General features: G+C 37.7%; 3 long non-coding RNA genes and 1 pseudogene across 6 annotated transcripts; all 4 read right to left on the reverse strand.

The window, feature by feature from the left end:
- Positions 1-131: 131 nt before the first annotated feature.
- On the reverse strand, positions 132-3,789 carry LOC135617354 (uncharacterized). Its single transcript, XR_010488706.1, has 2 exons — positions 3,669-3,789; positions 132-629 (listed from the first exon to the last, which is right to left on the reverse strand). It is a non-coding gene; the product is annotated as an uncharacterized LOC135617354 (long non-coding RNA).
- Positions 3,790-3,873: 84 nt separating this feature from the next.
- Positions 3,874-6,681, reverse strand: LOC135617353 (uncharacterized). Its single transcript, XR_010488705.1, has 3 exons — positions 6,306-6,681; positions 4,043-4,160; positions 3,874-3,955 (listed from the first exon to the last, which is right to left on the reverse strand). It is a non-coding gene; the product is annotated as an uncharacterized LOC135617353 (long non-coding RNA).
- Positions 6,682-9,342: 2,661 nt separating this feature from the next.
- On the reverse strand, positions 9,343-16,579 carry LOC135617352 (uncharacterized). Of its 4 annotated transcripts, none has more exons than XR_010488702.1 (7): positions 16,257-16,579; positions 13,984-14,105; positions 13,838-13,900; positions 13,614-13,732; positions 13,365-13,486; positions 11,897-12,255; positions 9,343-9,641 (listed from the first exon to the last, which is right to left on the reverse strand). It is a non-coding gene; the product is annotated as an uncharacterized LOC135617352 (long non-coding RNA). The 4 variants fall into 4 exon arrangements; XR_010488704.1 differs by adding an exon at positions 10,910-10,964 and having other exon boundaries at positions 13,838-14,105; XR_010488701.1 differs by having other exon boundaries at positions 13,838-14,105.
- On the reverse strand, positions 11,431-11,632 carry LOC135618111 (small nucleolar RNA snoR143; annotated as a pseudogene).
- Positions 16,580-20,953: the final 4,374 nt, after the last annotated feature.

Below are 20,953 nucleotides of genomic sequence, written 5' to 3' on the forward strand. Positions count from 1 at the left end.
GAAATCTGCATCATGTTAAATTCATTAGATGAATATCATAGTATCAACAACTAGTCCTGATAAGCCACCGTTAAGAAATACAAGACAATTGAGATAGAAGAACATACCATTCATCATACGACTCGAAAAAATTGTCAAATTACATCTAAATTACATATTCAGAATTTTGAATGAATTTAAACAACCAATCTGAGTCTACTATTCCAGCTTTGGAAGTTACATACAAATTCAAATAATTAATATCAAGTCTACAAAATAGTAAAAATTTGTGGGAGTAACCACGTCGGTTTTCAAAACAAATGATAAGAACAAATAACACTCCTGAGAAGATTGGAACAAACTAAGATATGGGCCCAAGGACTCCCAATCTTCCTTCATGTTAATCTATGACTAGTTCAAGTGCATAAATCAGAAGAACTTTGTCTTGTTACATGCCGGAAGCTTATGAAGAAGAAATGTAATCCTAATTCCTTTTGCAAAGGTTGTAGCATTCAAATTCTTTTGGAATGTAACTCCTCTTCCTCCTTTGAGGCATGAATTATAACATGATCTGGCAAAGGAGTCATGGTGCCCTGCTTTCTTTTAGGATCATAGTCCTGCATGATCTTTATTTCGATATCGAGGACGCCCTGACATTTTTAAAAGCAAAAGGTCAGTTAAAATGGATCATTAAGCACTTGAATATATATATATATATATATATATATATATATATATATATATATATATATATATATATATTTCTCCAGGTATATCTGTGTTTTTATTACTATTTAGAAAGTCAATAAATTCATCCATCTAAATTTTAGCACAAACAAGGTTAGTACAATAAAAAATTCGAAGCATTTAGGTACAACCTACCAAACAAGCATTTCTAGTTGAAGTTGTCAATAGGCAAGTATCTATATGAGCATTGCGAGGAAACCAAACTCTATGAAAGTAATCATACCGCAATAGAGATGTAGAAAGAATTCAGGGACAGGGACAGAAGTATCAAATAGGACGAACAAAAAGTCATCTCCTTTATCATGTGGCACTTGAGATGTAGAAATAAAGTAAAATAGAAGAAAAAGAAAGATATTTTGAGTTTTTCCCTCTCCTCAAGCATTTAAACTTAGCCAAGCCAAATTATTCTTATTGCAGAGTTTAAGCTCATCAGCATCGAGAGGGGTGATCAAGAAGGCAAGATACTTGAAAAAGAGAATTTGGATTCTAACAAATAAAAAAGGTAAGAACACAGTTTGACTAAATTTGTTCTTGATGCTTTCAACATGTGTATGAGACAAATTCCTACTGCAGTAAACCATGCAGCAGCAACAAAATCATAATGCTTGAAGTTGCAGCAAAAATACACAGGCATTGGCAAAGGTTATAAATGAAGACAACCAAGAATCCAATTGCAATGACTTCATGACTTCATCAAAATTTTGACTGTAACAATCATTTTGCTACCGTCATCAGAATTGTTTCATTGAAAAATTTTCTACCATATACTACTTATCCCAGTTACCAAGATACTTAAAAAAGGAGTTTGGATTCAAACAAAAAGAAGGTAAGAACACAGTTTGACTAAAATTATTCTTGATGATTTAACCATATGTATGAGACAAATTCCTACTGCAGTCAACCATGCAGCAGCAACAAAATCATAATGCTTGAAGTTGCAGCAAAAATACACAGGCATTGGCAAAGGTTATAAATGAAGACAACCAAGAATCCAATTGCAATGACTTCATGACTTCATCAAAATTTTGACTGTAACAATCATTTTGCTGCCGTCATCAGAATAGTTTCATTGAAAAATTTTCTACCATATACTACTTATCCCAGTTACCAAGATACTTAAAAAAGGAGTTTAGATTCAAACAAAAAGAAGGTAAGAACACAGTTTGACTAAAATTGTTCTTGATGATTTACCCATGTGTATGAGACAAATTCCTACTGCAGTCAACCATGCAGCAGCAACAAAATCATAATGCTTGAAGTTGCAGCAAAAATACACAGGCATTGGCAAAGGTTATAAATGAAGACAACCAAGAATCCAATTGCAATGACTTCATGACTTCATCAAAATTTTGACTGTAACAATCATTTTGCTGCCGTCATCAGAATAGTTTCATTGAAAAATTTTCTACCATATACTACTTATCCCAGTTACCAAGATACTTAAAAAAGGAGTTTGAATTCAAACAAAAAGAAGGTAAGAACACAGTTTGACTAAAATTGTTCTTGATGATTTAACCATGTGTATGAGACAAATTCCGGCTGCAGTCAGCCATGCAGCAGCCACAAAACCAAAATACTTGAAGTTGCAGCAATAAAAGAGAGGCATTGGCAGAGGATATAAATGAAGACAAAACCAAGAATCCAATTCAAATGACTTATGACCTCATCAAATTTTTGGCGTGACAATCATTTTGCTGCTGTCATCAGAATAGTTTCATTGAAAAATTTTCTACTATCTACTGCTTATCCCAGTTACCATCAGAAATTATCTTTGTTTGCGGTTCTTCCCAGATCAGTTATGCATGTCATTTCAAGCTTGAGTTGAATAGAAATCATGCCATGATCTAAGAACTAGCATTTACTGGAATCTCTATGCATGTTACACACAAAATAATCCACCTCATTCAGAGAGTATGCCACGAATTCAAACTTGAGTTCAATAGAGAGTTGATGAAATTACAAATTTGAGAACCCAAAATTCATTGCGTTCCTGTAGTTGATATGGAAGAAAAGGAAGGCAAAAGGCTTGAGTTGCAAATAAGAAAACAGAATTGTAAGCTACATTATTTGGAGGTAGCAAACGAGAATCTAATGGAAAAAGCAAAAAGAAAATCTTGTTTGTTGGAATCAGACTGACCATTTTCTTCTAAAAAAGAATGTCTTGCCTAATTAACTCCATAAAGCAAAGTTCCTTTTGAGCAATCGAGTCTATTAGAGAAAACAATCACAGTTTTGAGGCCAACGTGATCAAAACCAATACTATGCTTGACACAGATTTTTAAGAGACCATAAGCAAATAAATGTCGGATGGCATACTGAAAGATAAAACACTCGATCAATGTCTGCATTACAACTATCCATGCCTTTCACAAAACACATTCTATACAAATTTGGATGTAGAAAGAAGCCCAAAAGTCATAGCAAAAGATCGGATAAAATATACAGGATTTTTCTACCAGGACTGTTACACTAAATAATCAGACTATAGGAAGACAACTATAAAAAGCCTCCTTTTCAAAGATCAGCTAAGTTTCAAGGTTATATACACTCATCACTATTAAATTTCCAATAAAATTTTATCACAGATTGCCTAGGTTTTACGGGGAAGAAACTGAACAAAGATAAAAGATCTCTAACATGTAGTATTGAAGAGAAAAATGAACAGAACCTAACAAACAATTTACAGTCTTACTGGCAATCAATGAAGCTTCACTAAATATATGGGCTACAGGTAATGCTCATTCAACATGCCCACACTTAGCTTTGCTGACCTAAAAACTTGACATCCGCATTGCATCTTAACTCGAATGAAACACTAATGAAATGATAAGATACTGCATTAGATTTCAGATAGTGTCAATTGTTAGACACAAAGGAGATGAAATCCATAACTAACACATCCACTAGAAGATTCAAGTTCAAGATAGAAGGTAACAACTTACATGGTACTACATAGAGCATGGTGTGACAAAGTAGCATAAGCAACAATAGCAGCTGCCTCGAGCAGCTGTTTAACCTTGGTGAGGTAGTCACTCATAGCCTCCTCCTTTGGCTTCCTCCCCTGTCAATTTTACTAATATTAAATAAGAAATAAATTTTGTCCAACAAGTTATATTTATTTATTAATATTTATATATATAAGATTTGTCAAGTGGATTTTGTAAACCTTCAACAGCCTTCCAAGCTTCCCATTTGGCTTTATCCCTCATATTGAATATACCAGGTCAGCCTGCAAAGAGACAAAAGATAAAAGTGTCAAAATTTTGTTTGGCAAAGAGTGAAAATCACGAATCAGAATATATTAAGAAGCACATACTAGTATTCACAGGTCCGACAGTTGCTTGCTAGTAAAGCCCATACAGGATCAATTTGCTCTTGTTAGTAGTATTTACAGGTAAAGTTTTAGCTTTTGCAGCATATTCTTCAAAATCGACCTGCAAAAGATTAGATATCATCATCTAGTTAAGTTTTCGTAGATATAAGAAAAATATTGACTCGGAATGTACTATGAGGCACAATAACCAATACTATCAAGACAGATTCTTAGAAGCAAACACTTATAAACATAAATCAGAAACTAGGAAGCAGATAAAGAAACAATCTTAATACTTATAGACTACTTATAACAAATGTCATCTGCGGAGTAAAACTGAAAAAAAAAATGAATGACCGAACAGCCTCAATGACATAAATAAGAAGAAATGATAATTAATAACAATAACACAAAACATAAGCCCATCTTTTCAATTCAACTATTTGGAAGAAATGGTGAGCAGAAGACCAAGACTTCTTTTTTTTTTTTTTTCATTTCCTCTTCTGAGAAATGTTTTTTCTTTCCCGTCCAAAAATAAGTGTGCAATAGAGTATCATTTAGGAAAAGTTATTTCTTCTCATGTGTGCACACATGCACACATAACATGAACATCAACTGAGGAAAATTGATGGCAGATTCTAGCAATTATATTTATTACTTTAGGGCCACTAATTTCAGTCGTTATGGTTTTTCTTCCTCATTGTAGTAATTATTCACAAATATGTGAAGAGTTTAAGCCTCGCTGTATCTGATAAAATTAAGATACCGATAAATATAACAAAAATGAAATTATGTCTCTATTTTTCATTGGATACCAAAGTTTAAAATTGAATGATGATGGATGCTCTTGCAAAGATGCTCCAACTATAATTATGATCCCAATGAAATATAAATTGATGAAAAGAATCTAAATTCGAGTTTCTCTTATGCATACAGATATGCAACTTCGAATCGGACCAATAAATGTTATTAGAGTTCTTGTAGAGTACATCAGAAATTGTATTACTTACAAGAACCAAAACTAGATTAGGAGCGCATGAGATCTACCAACAGGTACATAAGTAGAAGAACTGATAATAGACATTGAAACATTATCAAATAGATTTTTGAAGCAGCTTCAAAATAAGCTCTCCATGTTAAAGGTAATGAATGTATATCTTTGAGGGTGAGGCAAAGAGTTATACAGATCCATACAAGTTTGTTTACCAAGCATCTAGAGTGTTGGAAGATTGTCTCTGAAGCTCACTAGATTTTTAACCATGTCTTTGATCCATCATATGTATAGATTTTCAAAACATGCATCTCTAGTGTATTGCACGATTTTAAACAGACGCAAGCTTCCTCTGGTCTTTGTGAAATCAATCTCGTTCACCAGACTGAACACTAAAACTCCGTCCTTCACGATATGGCTTCTTCAAGCTTTTGCAAGGAAAGATATATAATTTATCATCTAAAAAGATCAAATCTACTTATAAGAAATTGTCAAAGCAACCCCGATCTAATTATAAAATACAAATCATTTCCATTCACAAATACAAATCAAAGACTACTAATCACCCAAAATTAAAAACAAAAGTCCCTGATGCTTTAAATTTCACATAGCTACAATTTTAGCTACACTTTCCAAATTGTGATAGAATTTAAGAGTGAGATCTATAGTTATGGTCAACAAAATACTCAATATCAGACGTCTCTTGGCCCATCAAAAGTCAAACGGATCATTTCTGACGCACTTCTGCATCATGTAATATGATCAATGCATCTTACCTATCCTTCCATCGCCATGTTCTTGCCTTCATTATGAGGCTTAGGCCATGGAAGAGTTCAAAAGGACTCAACCAACAATATCGACAAAGAAAATAAAGGGGGTGACATAAAGATTCTTTCTAGTCTCAAGAAGCTAATCACTGTACAAATCGATCAGACACTAACTACTAAATCAACCCTTCACCAAATGATCAAGGAAGCCTCTGATCTTAACTGAGAAAGGGGCCTCATGCATTCATGCTCTCCAGATCCATGAAACTACATGAATGTCAGCATATGGCTCCATACAACAGCTTGAAAGGTTCAAATCGAAGAATAACCAGCCAAAGAACTGCAGATGTTCTAGGCAAAATAAGATCATTATGACTAACATACACGCACAGTCAGAGCTCTAAGATTAGGTCACCACATCCCCAAAAAAAGGGGAAAAATTAGCAAAATAGAACACAACAACAGGAAAAGAGGATCATAAATCAAGTGGCGATGTTGTTCTCATCACCTGCAGACACATCGCGCTCTCTATTCCTCCTCCTACGCGTCTTTGGATTCCCGGTTGCGTCGCCGGGTCGCGAAGGACCGAGAGATTATTATGTACGCGCACGTCATTATAGGCCTCGGATTCAAAACAATATGCATTTGGATTTTCGATGGATCAATGCGTTCCAGATCGAAATCAACATGCGAAGGACCTCGTTGGCATACAGGGGCAAATGATCACCCTCCTCGTCCCTCTGATTGGTTCCGTCAGCTCCCACCCTCAAACCACAAGGCAATACTGGAGGAAGCAGCTCACATACCTCCTCCGTCTTCGCGATCATCGAACCAACCTGAAATCGATCGAAGAAAACTCAAAATCAGCCCTAAAATCCATGCATTACGCTGAAAAATGAGGTGTTTCGGACAAAATGCTCACCTCCGTTCCCGAGCAGAGACAGATCGAACGGGGCGAAGGGCTCGGTGGATTTGGAGCCACAAAGAAGATGAGCACGTGCGAAAGTTAATGTCAAATTAAATATATAATACGACGCTAAAATCTTATAAATATAATTAATTTGGGGATTCGGAATCCAGAACAGGAAACACGCTTCAAGAATCACTCTGCGCGCCCATTGCCTACATATATATATCGCACGCCTCTCCCACTCTCACTCCGTCTTCTCGCCCCTGCGCCTCTCGCCTCTCCTCTGCTCCATTCTCCTCCTCGTTGATTTCCTCTCCTCCCCTAGTCAAGAAACCGTCTTTGGTCGTCCATCCATGGAGCCCATCGACCTCGTACCGAGCGGCTACAGGTTCCTTCCCACGGCGGAGGAACTCTTGGTTGACTACCTCGCCAACTGGGTCGCCGGCGCACCGCTCCCTGGCCGCGCTGTCGCCTTCGCGGACGTCTACGGCACCGAGCCGTGGAATCTTCTCGGCAGCGATCGGCAGGAGGGCTATTTCTTTGCGGAGCGCAAGCCCAAGAACAGCGGCGGCTCGCGCGTCGATCGAAAGGCCGGCAGCGGTTCTTGGACTCTGTACAAAAAGCAAGAAACCGTTAAGTCCATGGTCGGCGGGCGCGAGATGGTGGTCGGGCGAAAGAGCTGCCTTTCTTTCAACGATGGTCGGCGGAAGAACTCCGGGTGGACGATGTACGAGTTCGAAATGTGTTCGTCCGGCGGCTTCGAGAGACGAGTTCTCTGTCACGTCAAGAGAAGCTCGCATTGTGCCTACTCCGGCGGCACCACCATCAAAACGGTTGAGACCACCTCGGAGGCCGCGACAGACACGGTCACCGGCGACAGCTTCGTTGGGCTAAAGAGAAATAGAGACGAATCTTCTACTCTCTCGGCAAAAGCATCGACTCTCTCAAAGAAGCCATGCTGGGGGTTGGTTGCACATCCCGGCAGAGCATTGCAGTCGGACGTCTCACCACATCCAACCGCGGTGGTGCAATCCGACGTCTCACCACCTCCAACCGCGGTGGTGCAATCCGACGTCTCACCACCTCCAACCGCGGTGGTGCAACATCCCTCATTGGCTCCTGCTGTGACACCCCCACCCCCGGAGAGTCATCTTTCCTCTGTCGACTCCGTTGCACCGAACGAAGCCGGAGTCGCAGCCGCCTCTCCATCATCAATGGACGTTGGTGGAGGTGAGCTCCCGATAACTACGGAAGAACTGGAAGCATTCTTGGCTTCATCTTCGTCGTCGGTCGATCTTGGCGGTGTGCAGAACTGCACCGACGATGCGTTCTTCGCCGGAGAGCTTGAAGCCTTGCCGATGTCGGATGACACCGACACAGCCACGACTACCATCCCGAAGGCCTCACCGCCAGCCCTTGTCGATCTTCTCTCGATGTCCGATGACACTCGGATTGATTCGACCACGGTCGCAGATGTTTCCTCCTCATCGTCGTTGATAGACTTGGTTGCGTGTGAGCAGATGTACAGCACCGACGATGACTTCTTCGCGAGCCTGGAACATGTCCATGCCTTGTTGATGTCCGATGACACGATGATGTTTGGCACCAACACTGATTCAACCACGGTCGCAGCGGCTTCGTCGTCGTCATCGATCGACATTGTTGGGTGTGAGCAGACGGAGATCATAGATGATAATTACGACTTCCCTATTGATTCGACTATGACCTGGTGGTTGGATTTGTAGCTTGCTTGTATGAAAACTTATACGGAAAATGATGTTTGTTCATGTATATCATAACATTGGAAGGGAAAGAAAATTTTATGTTCTTGTAAATATTGGCCATAACAAAGTTCAATTTTCATCTCATGTTTTGTTTGTTGTTTCCTTAATATGATGGCATATATAAGAAATGGTATCAATGTTGTTTCGTCAAGTTCAAAGAGAAAGAGTGATCATATGATATCAACAGGTTCTCTCAACCTCAGACTTTGCTGGTTTGGACGACTGGTATCGAAGGCAAGGCAGCAAATTTGATCAATCATCTTTTGGAAACATGTTCCAACTTTTTTTGTTTCGGAGTGAAGTCCACAACAACAACAGAAACAAATAACAAAGCTGCTGCAAGTCAATCCATCGTTAAAAACCTTTAATCACTGAATCGATACTATCGAAAACCAAACCTTTAATCACTGAATCGATAAAAAAATTCCATGGTTTGAAGCAATTGACAATGCCCAAAAAAATTCTAACTGATATGCAAAAGATTAAACACACATATCATAGTAGGAAATGCATTCTCTCCAGAAATCTGCATCATGTTAAATTCATTAGATGAATATCATAGTATCACCAACTAGTCCTGATAAGCCACCGTTAAGAAATACAAGACAATTGAGATAGAAGAACATACCATTCATCTTACGACTCGAAAAAATTGTCAAATTACATCTAAATTACATATTCAGAATTTTGAATAAATTTAAACAACCAATCTGAGTCTACTATTCCAGCTTTGGAAGTTACATACGAATTCAAATAATTAATATTAAATCTACAAAACAGTAAAAATTTGTGGGAGTAACCACGTCGGTTTTCAAAACAAATGATAAGAACAAATAACACTCCTGAGAAGATTGGAACAAACTAAGATATGGGCCCAAGGACTCCCAATCTTCCTTCATGTTAATCTATGACTAGTTCAAGCGCATAAATCAGAAGAACTTTGTCTTGTTACATGCCGGAAGCTTATGAAGAAGAAATGTAATCCTAATTCCTTTTGCAAAGGTTGTAGCATTCAAATTCTTTTGGAATGTAACTCCTCTTCCTCCTTTGAGGCATGAATTATAACATGATCTGGCAAAGGAGTCATAGTGCCCTGCTTTCTTTTAGGATCCTAGTCCTGCATGATCTTTACTTCGATATCGAGGACGCCCTGACATTTTTAAAAGCAAAAGGTCAGTTAAAATGGATCATTAAGCACTTGAATATATATATATATATTTCTCCAGGTATATCTGTGTTTTTATTACTGTTTAGAAAGTCAATAAATTTATCCATCTAAATTTCAGCACAAACAAGGTTAGTACAATAAAAAATTCGAAGCATTTAGGTATAACCGACCAGACAAGCATTTCTAGTTGAAGTTGTCAATAGGCAAGTATCTATATGAGCATTGCGAGGAAACCAAGCTCTATTAAAGTAATCATGCCGCACTAGAGATGTAGAAAGAATTCAGGAACAAAAGTATCAAATAGGAAGAACAAAAAGTCATCTCCTTCATCATGTGGCACTAGTGATGTAGAAATAAAGCAAAATAGAAGAAAAAGAAAGATATTTTGAGTTTTTCCCTCTCCTCAAGCATTTAAACTTAGCCAAGCCAAATTATTCTTATTGCAGAGTTTAAGCTCATCAGCATCCAGAGAGGTGATCAAGAAGGCAAGATACTTGAAAAGGAGAGTTTGGATTCAAACAATAAAAAAAGTTAAGAACACAGTTTGACGAAAATTGTTCTTGATGCTTTCAACATGTGTATGAGACAAATTCCTACTGCAGTCAACCATGCAGCAGCAACAAAATCATAATGCTTGAAGTTGCAGCAAAAACACACAGGCATTGGCAACCGTTATAAATGAAGAAAAAACCAAGAATCCAATTGCAATGACTTAATGACTTCATCAAAATTTTGACTGTAACAATCATTTTGCTGCCGTCATCAGAATAGTTTCATTGAAAAATTTTCTACCATAAACTACTTATCCCAGTTACCATCAGAAATTATCTTTGTTTGCTGTTCTTCCAAGATCAGTTATGCATGTCATTTCAAGCTTGAGTTGAACAGAATCATGCCATGATCTAAGAACTGGCATTTACTGGAGTCTCTATGCATGTTACACACAAAATAATCCACCTCATTCAGAGAGTATGCCACGAATTCAAACTTGAGTTCAATTGAGAGTTAGGAATAGAGAATCTCGGAGACACTATGGATGGAAGGATAGAGAAAAATAAGACAGGAGAGAAATAGGGAAACTTGATTTCGAAATAAATATATATATCAAATTAAACATATAAACCTAATTAATTAATTAATTAATTAATCTTGGGGCTTTAGGAAACACAGGATTTAGATTTGGATTCTGTTCAAGAAACGATCCAACAGCCGTATCTATCATTACAAACATATAAGCGCTTCACTCTCACTTTGCTCTCCTCTCCTATGCTCCCTTCTCCTCCATGTTAAGAAGGAATGACACTCCTGAGAACAAATAACAAATGATAAGGAACAAATAATAATACTTCTGGAAAGATTGGACTCCCAATCTTCAATCTACGACGAGTAGAAACATATAAATTAGAAAAACTTTGGCTTATCAAGAAGAAATGTAATCTCAATTCTTTTTTTTTTACAAAGGTTATAGCATTCAAATTCTTCTCGTCACTCTAAAATTTAAATCTCTAAAAGTAATAGGTCAGTTAAAATGGGATCATTAAGAACTTGAATATATATTTCTCCAGGGATATCTATGTTTTCATTGCTATTTAGGAAGTAAATAAATTCATCCATCTAAATTTCAGCACAAGCAATGTTACTGTAGTAAAAAATTTGAAGCATTTAGACACAACAGACAAGTATTTCTAGTTTGAAGTTATCAATAGGCAAGTCGTTATATGAGCAATGCTAGAAAACCAAGTTCTATTAAAGCATTGTAAGGTGTACAACTATATATGAGATGGTATTAATGAACAAACTGAAACTGTAGTCAAGTCATTTGTGGATCCATCCATGGTTGTCTGACCACTATCATCGACTGAATAGTTTTCATTTTATGCATTGTTGCTAAAGACCCCAAAATTAGAACAGCAGAGGCCAAAAGATTACAACCAACAAATGCATAATAAGAATGGAAAGCTTACTTAATGCAAGGAATCACTTTACAACCAATTGCACACAAATCATCTAGTCTCAAACCCATATTTAAACAAAGGCCATGCAAGGAAGAACCAAAATGTCCTCATAATTGTTAAACTGATTCCAATGAAAAACTGCATGAATGTGGCACACTCACTTGTAAGTTCTTTCAAGCATCTTAGACAAACAATTCCAATGAAAAACCTTAATTTTTTCAAGCAAGATAGACAAAATCTAAATTAAATTGCCACAGACAAAATGTCTAACGATGAGCTCACCTCCGAGAAGCTTGTACCAGAAAGATAGCCCAAGCAATTGCACAAAGCCCTCTGTTGTTGACCTTCGGTGTAGAGCTCCACACCATTTTCCAAAAAGTTGAATCTTTACTGGACCACAGAAGTCAACTCCAATATCCTTCTCCCCTTCTCACCATACACAATTATGATACGAAGTCCAAATCGGGTGTACCACCAAGGCTTAACATAGATTGGAGATCGATATCAAGTACATTCAGGGTCCTGGCGGCTCTAATAATGATCACCGATGCTGACCTCAACACTGGAGTACCCGTCCACAGCTCAGTGGTTCTTGTGAGGACGTCACTAAGCTCCGCAAAGAACACACCATCACCAACAAACTAGAACATAGGAAAATAAAATCCACAAAGTGTTACAATAAGAAACAATCTAGGGAGATACTTAACGTTAGGGTTCGTGAAACTTTGTGTGAGTGAAGATTGGAGATCGCTTCGATTGCCATCTCAATGGTCGAGCATCGGATGACGACATTAAAAAAAGACACATCAAACTTTGACATATTAAATAAAAGATATTATTTAAAAATAAAAATATAATCATATAAATGGATCTTAGTTTATTATTTTATAATGTTTAAATCAATTTTTAACTAGTTATTTTGAAAATGTATAATTTTAATTATATATTAATAATGCTAATCTTTTTGTAATGTATAAAATTAAAATAATGAACAATTTAAGGGTTTCAACTAAATAAAAACCAAATAAAAAAGAATTTAATTTCCATCAATTAATCATTTAATGATAGTTTTATCATTTATGAAAAATAAACTGAACTGCAAAAAAAAAAAAAAATGAGATGCTCAATGCAAAAATATATAACATTGAGGATTATTCTAGGGAAATCTTACAATAAAATAAACATCTTTATGGAAAAAGGGGCTAACAAATCTTATTAATTAAACTTCGTAAAAAATATTTTTTTAAAACTAAAAAAAATATTTGAATATGATAAGGCATTTGATTTTAACCTTTAAAAATTATTTTTTTTCTCATTTTTTTAATAATATATATGCATGACAAAGGTTTTTAAGAGACCATAAGCAAATAAATGTCAGATGGCATACCGAAAGATAAAACACTCGATCAATGTCTGCATTACAACTATCCATGCCTTTCACAAAACACATTCTATACAAATTTGGATGTAGAAAGAAGCCCAAAAGTCATAGCAAAAGATCGGATAAAATATACAGGATTTTTCTACCACGACTGTTAGACTAAATAATCAAACTATAGGAAGACAACTATAAAAAGCCTCCTTTTCATTTCAAGGTAATATACACTCATCACTATTAAATTTCCAATAAAATTTTATCACAGATCGCCTAGGTTTTAAGGGGAAGAAACTGAACAAAGATAAAAGATCTCTAGCATGTAGTGCTGAAGAGAAAAATGAACAGAACCTAACAGACAATTTATAGTCTTACCGGGAATCAATAAAGCTTCACTAAATATATGGGCTGCAGGTAATGCTCATTCAACATGCCCACACTTAGCTTTGCTGACCTAAAAACTTGACATCCGCATGCATCTTAACTCGAATGAAACACTAATGAAATGATAAGATACTGCATTAGATTTCAGATAGTGTCAATTGTTAGACACAAAGGAGATGAAATCCATAACTAACACATCCACTAGAAGATTCAAGTTCAAGATAGAAGGTAACAGCTTACATGGTACTACATTGAGCAAGGCGTGACAAAGTAGCATAAGCAGCAGTAGCAGCTGCCTCGAGCAGCTGTTTAACCTTGGTGAGGTAGTCACTCATAGCCTCCTCCTTTGGCTTCCTCCCCTGTCAATTTTACTAATATTAAATAAGAAATAAATTTTGTCCAACAAGTTATATATATTTATTTATATTTATATATATAAGATTTGTCAAGTGGATTTTGTAAACCTTCAACAGCCTTCCAAGCTTCTCATTTGGCTCTATCCCTCATATTGAATATACCAGGTCAACCTGCAAAGAAACAAAAGATAAAAGTGTCAAAATTTTGTTTGGCAAAGATTGAAAATAACGAATCAGAATATATTAAGGAGCACATTCTAGTATTCACTGGTCCGACAGTCGCTTGGTAGTAAAGCCCATACAGGAACAATTTGCTCTTCTTAGTAGTATTTACAGGTAACGTTTTAGCTTTTGCAGCATATTCTTCAAAATCTACCTGCAAAAGATTAGATATCATCATCTAGTTAAGTTTTCGCAGATAAAAGAAATATATTGACTCGAAATGTACTATGTGGCACAATAACCAATACTATCAAGACAGATTCTTAGAAGCAAACACTTATAAAAATAAATCAGAAACTAGGAAACAGATAAAGAAACAATCTTAATACTTATGGACTACATATAACAAAGGTCATATGCTAAGTAAAAATGAAAAAAAAATGAATGACCGAACAGCCTCAATGACATAAATAAGAAGAAATGATAATTAATAACAATAACACAAAAATAAGCCCATCTTTTCAATTCAACTATTTGAAAGAAATGGGGAGCAGAAGACCAAGACTTCTTTTATTTGTTTTCTTTTCCTCTTCTGAGAAATGTTTTTTCTTTCGCGTCCAAAAATAAGTGTGCAATAGAGTATGATTTAGGAAAAGTTGTTTCTTCTTATGTGTGCACACATGCACACATAACAAGAACATCAACCGGGGAAAATTGATAGCAGATTCTAGCAATTATATTTATTACTTTAGGGCCACTAATTTCAGGCGTTATGGTTTTTCTTGCTCATTGTAGCAATTATTCAAAAACATTTGAAGAGTTTAAGCCTCGCTGTATCTGAAAAAATTAAGATACCAACTTCATATTTTTTTCATAGATATAACATAAATGAAATTGTCTCTATTTTTCATTAGATACCAAAATTTAAAATTGAATGATGATGGACGATGCTCTTGCAAAGATTCTCCAACTATTATTATGAATCCAATGAAATATAAATTGATGAAAAGGATCTACATTCCAGTTACTCTTATGCATACAGATATGCAACTTGGAATTGGACCATTGAATGTTATCAGAGTTCTTTTAGAGTACATCAGAAATGGTATTACCTACAGGAACCAAAACTAGATTAGGAGTGCATGAGATCTATCAACAAGTACACAAATAGAAGAACTGATAATAGACACATGAAACAGTCTCAAATAGATTTTTGAAGTAGGTTCAAAATAAGCTCTCCATGTTAAAGGTAATGTATATCCTTGAGGGTGAGGCAAAGAGTTATACAGATCCATACAAGTTTGTTTTCCAGGCATCAAGAGTGTTGGAAGATTGTCTCTGAAGCTCACTAGATTTTTAACCATGTCTTTGATCCATCATATGTATAGATTTTCAAAACATGCATCTCTAGTGTATCGCACGATTTTAAACAGGCGCATGCTTCCTATGGTCTTTGTGAAATCAATCTCGTTCGCTAGACTGAACACTAAAACTCCATCCTTTATGATATGGCTTCTTCAAGCTTTTGCAAGGATATATAATTTACCATCTAAAATGATCAACTCTACTTATAAGAAATTGTCAAAGCAACCCCGATCTAATTATAAAATACAAATCATTTCCATTCACAAATACAAATCAAAGACTACTATTCATCCAAAATTAAAAACAAAAGTCTCTGATGCTTCAAATTTCACATAGCTACAATTTTAGCTACACTTTCCAAATTGTGATAGAATTTAAGAGTGAGATCTATAGTTATGGTCAACAAAATACTCAATATCAGACGTCTCTTGGCCCATCAAAAGACAAACGGATCATTTCTGACGCACTTCTGCATCATGTAATATGATCAATGCATCTTACCTATCCTTCCATCGCCATGTTCTTGCCTTCATTATGAGGCTTAGGCCATGGAAGAGTTCAAAAGGACTCAACCAACAATATCGACAAAGAAAATAAAGGGGGTGACATAAAGATTCTTTCTAGTCTCAAGAAGCTAATCACTGTACAAATCGATCAGACACTAACTACTAAATCAACCCTTCACCAAATGATCAAGGAAGCCTCTGATCTTAACTGAGAAAGGGGCCTCATGCATTCATGCTCTCCAGATCCATGAAACTACATGAATGTCAGCATATGGCTCCATACAACAGCTTGAAAGGTTCAAATCGAAGAATAACCAGCCAAAGAACTGCAGATGTTCTAGGCAAAATAAGATCATTATGACTAACATACACGCACAGTCAGAGCTCTAAGATTAGGTCACCACATCCCCAAAAAAAAGGGAAAAATTAGCAAAATAGAACACAACAACAGGAAAAGAGGATCAGAAATCAAGTGGCGATGTTGTTCTCATCACCTGCAGACCCATCGCGCTCTCTATTCCTCCTCCTCCGCGTCTTTGGATTCCCGGTTGCGTCGCCGGGTCGCGAAGGACCGAGAGATTATTATGTACGCGCACGTCATTATAGGCCTCGGATTCAAAACAATATGCATTTGGATTTTCGATGGATCAATGCGTTCCAGATCGAAATCAACATGCGACGGACCTCGTTGGCATACAGGGGCAAATGATCACCCTCCTCGTCCCTCTGATTGGTTCCGTCAGCTCCCACCCTCAAACCACAAGGCAATACTGGAGGAAGCAGCGCACACACCTCCTCCGTCTTCGCGATCATCGAACCAACCTGAAATCGATCGAAGAAAACTCAAAATCAGCCCTAAAATCCATGCATTACGCTGAAAAATGAGGTGTTTCGGACAAAATGCTCACCTCCGTTCCCGAGCAGAGACAGATCGAACGGGGCGAAGGGCTCGGTGGATTTGGAGACACAAAGAAGATGAGCACGTGCGGAAGTTAATTTCAAATTAAATATATAATACGACACTAAAATCTTATTAATATAATTAATTTGGGGATTCGGAATCCAGAACAGGAAACACGCTTCAAGAATCACTCTGCGCGCCCGTTGCATACATATATATATCGCACGGTCTCCCACTCTCACTCCGTCTTCTCGCCCCTGCGCCTCTCGCCTCTCCTCTGCTCCATTCTCCTCCTCGTTGATTTCCTCTCCTCTCCTAGTCAAGAAACCATCTTTAGTCGTCCATCAATGGAGCCCATCGACCTCGTACCGAGCGGCTACAGGTTCCTTCCCACGGCGGAGGAACTCTTGGTTGACTACCTCGCCAACTGGGTCGCCGGCGCACCCCTCCCTGGCCGCGCTGTCGCCTTCGCGGACGTCTACGTCACCGAGCCGTGGAATCTTCTCGGCAACGATCGGCAGGAGGGCTATTTCTTTGCGGAGCGCAAGCCCAAGAACAGCGGCGGCTCGCGCGTCGATCGAAAGGCCGGCAGCGGTTCTTGGACTCTGTACAAAAAGCAAGAAACCGTTAAGTCCATGGTCGGCGGGCGCGAGATGGTGGTCGGGCGAAAGAGCTGCCTTTCTTTCAACGATGGTCGGCGGAAGAACTCCGGGTGGACGATGTACGAGTTCGAGATGTGTTCGTCCGGCGGCTTCGAGAGACAAGTTCTCTGTCAAGTCAAGAGAAGCTCGCATTGTGCCTACTCCGGCGGCACCACCATCAAAACGGTTGAGACCACCTTAACGGAGGCCGCGACAGACACGGTCACCGGCGACAGCTTCGTTGGGCTAAAGAGAAATAGAGACGAATCTTCTACTCTCTCGGCAAAAGCATCGACTCTCTCAAAGAAGCCATGCTGGGAGTTGGTTGCACATCCCAGCAGAGCATTGCAGTCCGACGTCTCACCACATCCAACCGCGGTGGTGCAACATCCCTCGTTGGCTCCTGCTGTGACACCCCCGGAGACTCATCTTTCGTCGGTCGACTCCGTTGCACCGAACGAAGCCGGAGTCGCAGCCGCCTCTCCATCATCAACGGACGTTGGTGGAGGTGAGCTCCCGATAACTACGGAAGAACTGGAAGCATTCTGGGCTTCGTCTTCGTCGTCGGTCGATCTTGGCGGTGAGCAGAACTGCACCGACGATGCGTTCTTCGCCAGAGAGGTTGAAGCCTTCCTGATGTCGGATGACACCGACACAGCCACGACTACCATCCCGAAGGCCTCACCGCCGGGCCTTGTCGATCTTCTCTCGTTGCCCGATGACACTCGGTTTGATTCGACCACGGTCGCAGAGGTTTCCTCCTCATCGTCGTCGATAGACTTGGTTGCGTGTGAGCAGATGTACAGCACCGACATTGTTGGGTGTGAGCAGACGGAGAACATAGATGATAATGACGACTTCCTGCAATGGATTGAAGCCCTTGTGAAGTCCGATGACACCCCTATTGATTCGACTATGACCTGGTGGTTGGATCTGTAGCTTGCTTGTATGAAAGCTTATACGGAAAATGATGTTTGTTCATGTATATCATAACAATGGAAGGGAAAGAAAATTTTATGTTCTTGTAAATATTGGCCATAACAAAGTTCAATTTTCATCTCATGTTTTGTTTGTTGTTTCCTTAATATGATGGCATCTATAAGAAATGGTATCAAAGTTGTTTCGTCCAGTTCGAAGAGAAAGAGTGATCATATGATATCAACAGGTTCTCTCAACCTCAGACTTTGCTGGTTTGGACGACTGGTATCGAAGGCAAGGCAGCAAATTTGATCAATCATCTTTTGGAAACATGTTCCAACTTTTTTGTTTCCGAGTGAAGTCCACAACAACAACAGAAACAAATAACAAAGCTGCTGCAAGTCAATCCATCGTTAAAAACCTTTAATCACTGAATCGATACTATCGAAAACCAAACCTTTAATCACTGAATCGATAAAAAAATTCCATGGTTTGAAGCAATTGACAATGCCCAAAAAAATTCTAACTGACATGGAAAAGATTAAACACACATATCATAGTAGGAAATGCATTCTCTCCAGAAATGTGATTTCAATAGTGAGCGAGAACAACTTATGCATCATGTTAAATTCATTAGATGAATATCATAGTATCAACAACTAGTCCTGATAAGCCACCGTTAAGAAATACAAGACAATTGAGATAGAAGAACATACCATTCATCTTACGACTCGAAAAAATTGTCAAATTACATCTAAATTACATATTCAGAATTTTGAATGTATTTAAATAACCAATCTGAGTCTACTATTCCAGCTTTGGAAGTTACATACGAATTCAAATAACTAATATCAAGTCTACAAAACAGTAAAAATTTGTGGGAGTAACCACGTCGGTTTTCCTAATTCAGAAGAATTTTGACTTGTTACATGCCGAAAGCTTATGAAGAAGAAATGTAATCCTAATTCCTTTTGCAAAGGTTATAGCATTCAAATTCTTCTGGAGTGTAACTCCTCTTCCTCCTTTGGGGCATGAATTGTAACATGATCTGGCAAAGGAGTCATGGTGCCCTGCTTTCTTTTAGGATCCTAGTCCAGCATGATCTTTACTTCGATATCGAGGACACCCTGACATGTTTAAAAGCAAAAGGTCAGTTAAAATGGATCATTAAGCACTTGAATATATATATATATATATATATCTCCAGGTATATCTGTGTTTTTATTACTGTTTAGAAAGTCAATAAATTCATCCATCTAAATTTCAGCACAAACAAGGTTAATACAATAAAAAATTCGAAGCATTTAGGTACAACCTACCAAACAAGCATTTCTAGTTGAAGTTGTCAACAGGCAAGTATCTATATGAGCATTGCGAGGAAACCAAGCTCTATTAAAGCAATCATGCTGCACTAGAGATGTAGAAAGAATTCAGGGACAGAAGTATCAAATAGGAAGAACAAAAAGTCATCTCCGTTATCATGTGGCACTATAGACGTAGAAATAAAGCAAAATAGAAGAAAAAGAAAGATATTTTGAGTTTTTCCCTCTCCTCAAACATTTAAACTTAGCCAAGCCAAATTATTCTTATTGCAGAGTTTAAGCTCATCAGTATCGAGATGGGTGATCAAGAAGGCAAGATACTTGAAAAATAGAGTTTGGATTATAACAAAAAAAGAAAGGTAAGAACACAGTTTGACTAAAATTGTTCTTGATGCTTTCAACATGTGTATGAGACAAATTCCTACTGCAGTCAACCATGCAGCAGCAACAAAATCATAATGCTTGAAGTTGCAGCAAAAAAACACAGGCATTGGCAAAGGTTATAAATGAAGAAAAAACCAAGTATCCAATTGCAATGACTTAATGACTTCATCAAAATTTTGCTGCCGTCATCAGAATAGTTTCATTGAAAATTTTTCTACCATATACTACTCACCCCAGTTACCATCAGAAATTATGTTTGTTTGCTGTTCTTCCAAGATCAGTTATGCATGTCATTTCAAGCTTGAGTTGAACAGAATCATGCCATGATCCAAGAACTGACATTTACTGGAGTCTCTATGTATGTTACACACAAAATAATCCACCTCATTCAGAGAGTATGCCACGAATTCAAACTTGAGTTCAATAGAGAGTTGATGAAATTACAAATTTGAGAACCCAAAATTCATTGCATTCCTGTAGTTGATATGGAAGAAAAGGAAGGCAAAAGGCTTGAGTTGCAAATAGGAAAACAGAATTGTAAGCTACATTATTTGGAGGTAGCAAACGAGAATCTAATGGAAAAAGGAAAAAGAAAATCTTGTTTGTTGGAATCTGACCATTTTCTTCTAAAAAAGAATGTCTTGCCTAATTAACTCCGTAAAGCAAAGTTCCTTTTGAGCAATCGAGTGTATTAGAGAAAATTATCACAGTTCTGAGGCCAACGTGATCAAAACCAATACTATGCTTGACACAGATTTTTAAGAGACCATAAGCAAATAAATGTCGGATGGCATACTGAAAGATAAAACACTCGATCAATGTCTGCATTACAACTATCCATGCCTTTCACAAAACACATTCTATACAAATTTGGATGTAGAAAGAATCCCAAAAGTCATAGCAGAATATCGGATAAAATTGACAGGATTTTTCTACTAGGACTGTTAGACTAAATAATCATACTATAGGAAGACAACTATAAAAAGCCTCCTTTTCAAAGATCAGCTAAGTTTCAAGGTTATATA

Source organism: Musa acuminata, chromosome BXJ2-7, assembly GCF_036884655.1.
Source record: "Musa acuminata AAA Group cultivar baxijiao chromosome BXJ2-7, Cavendish_Baxijiao_AAA, whole genome shotgun sequence".
Lineage (NCBI taxonomy): Eukaryota > Viridiplantae > Streptophyta > Magnoliopsida > Zingiberales > Musaceae > Musa > Musa acuminata.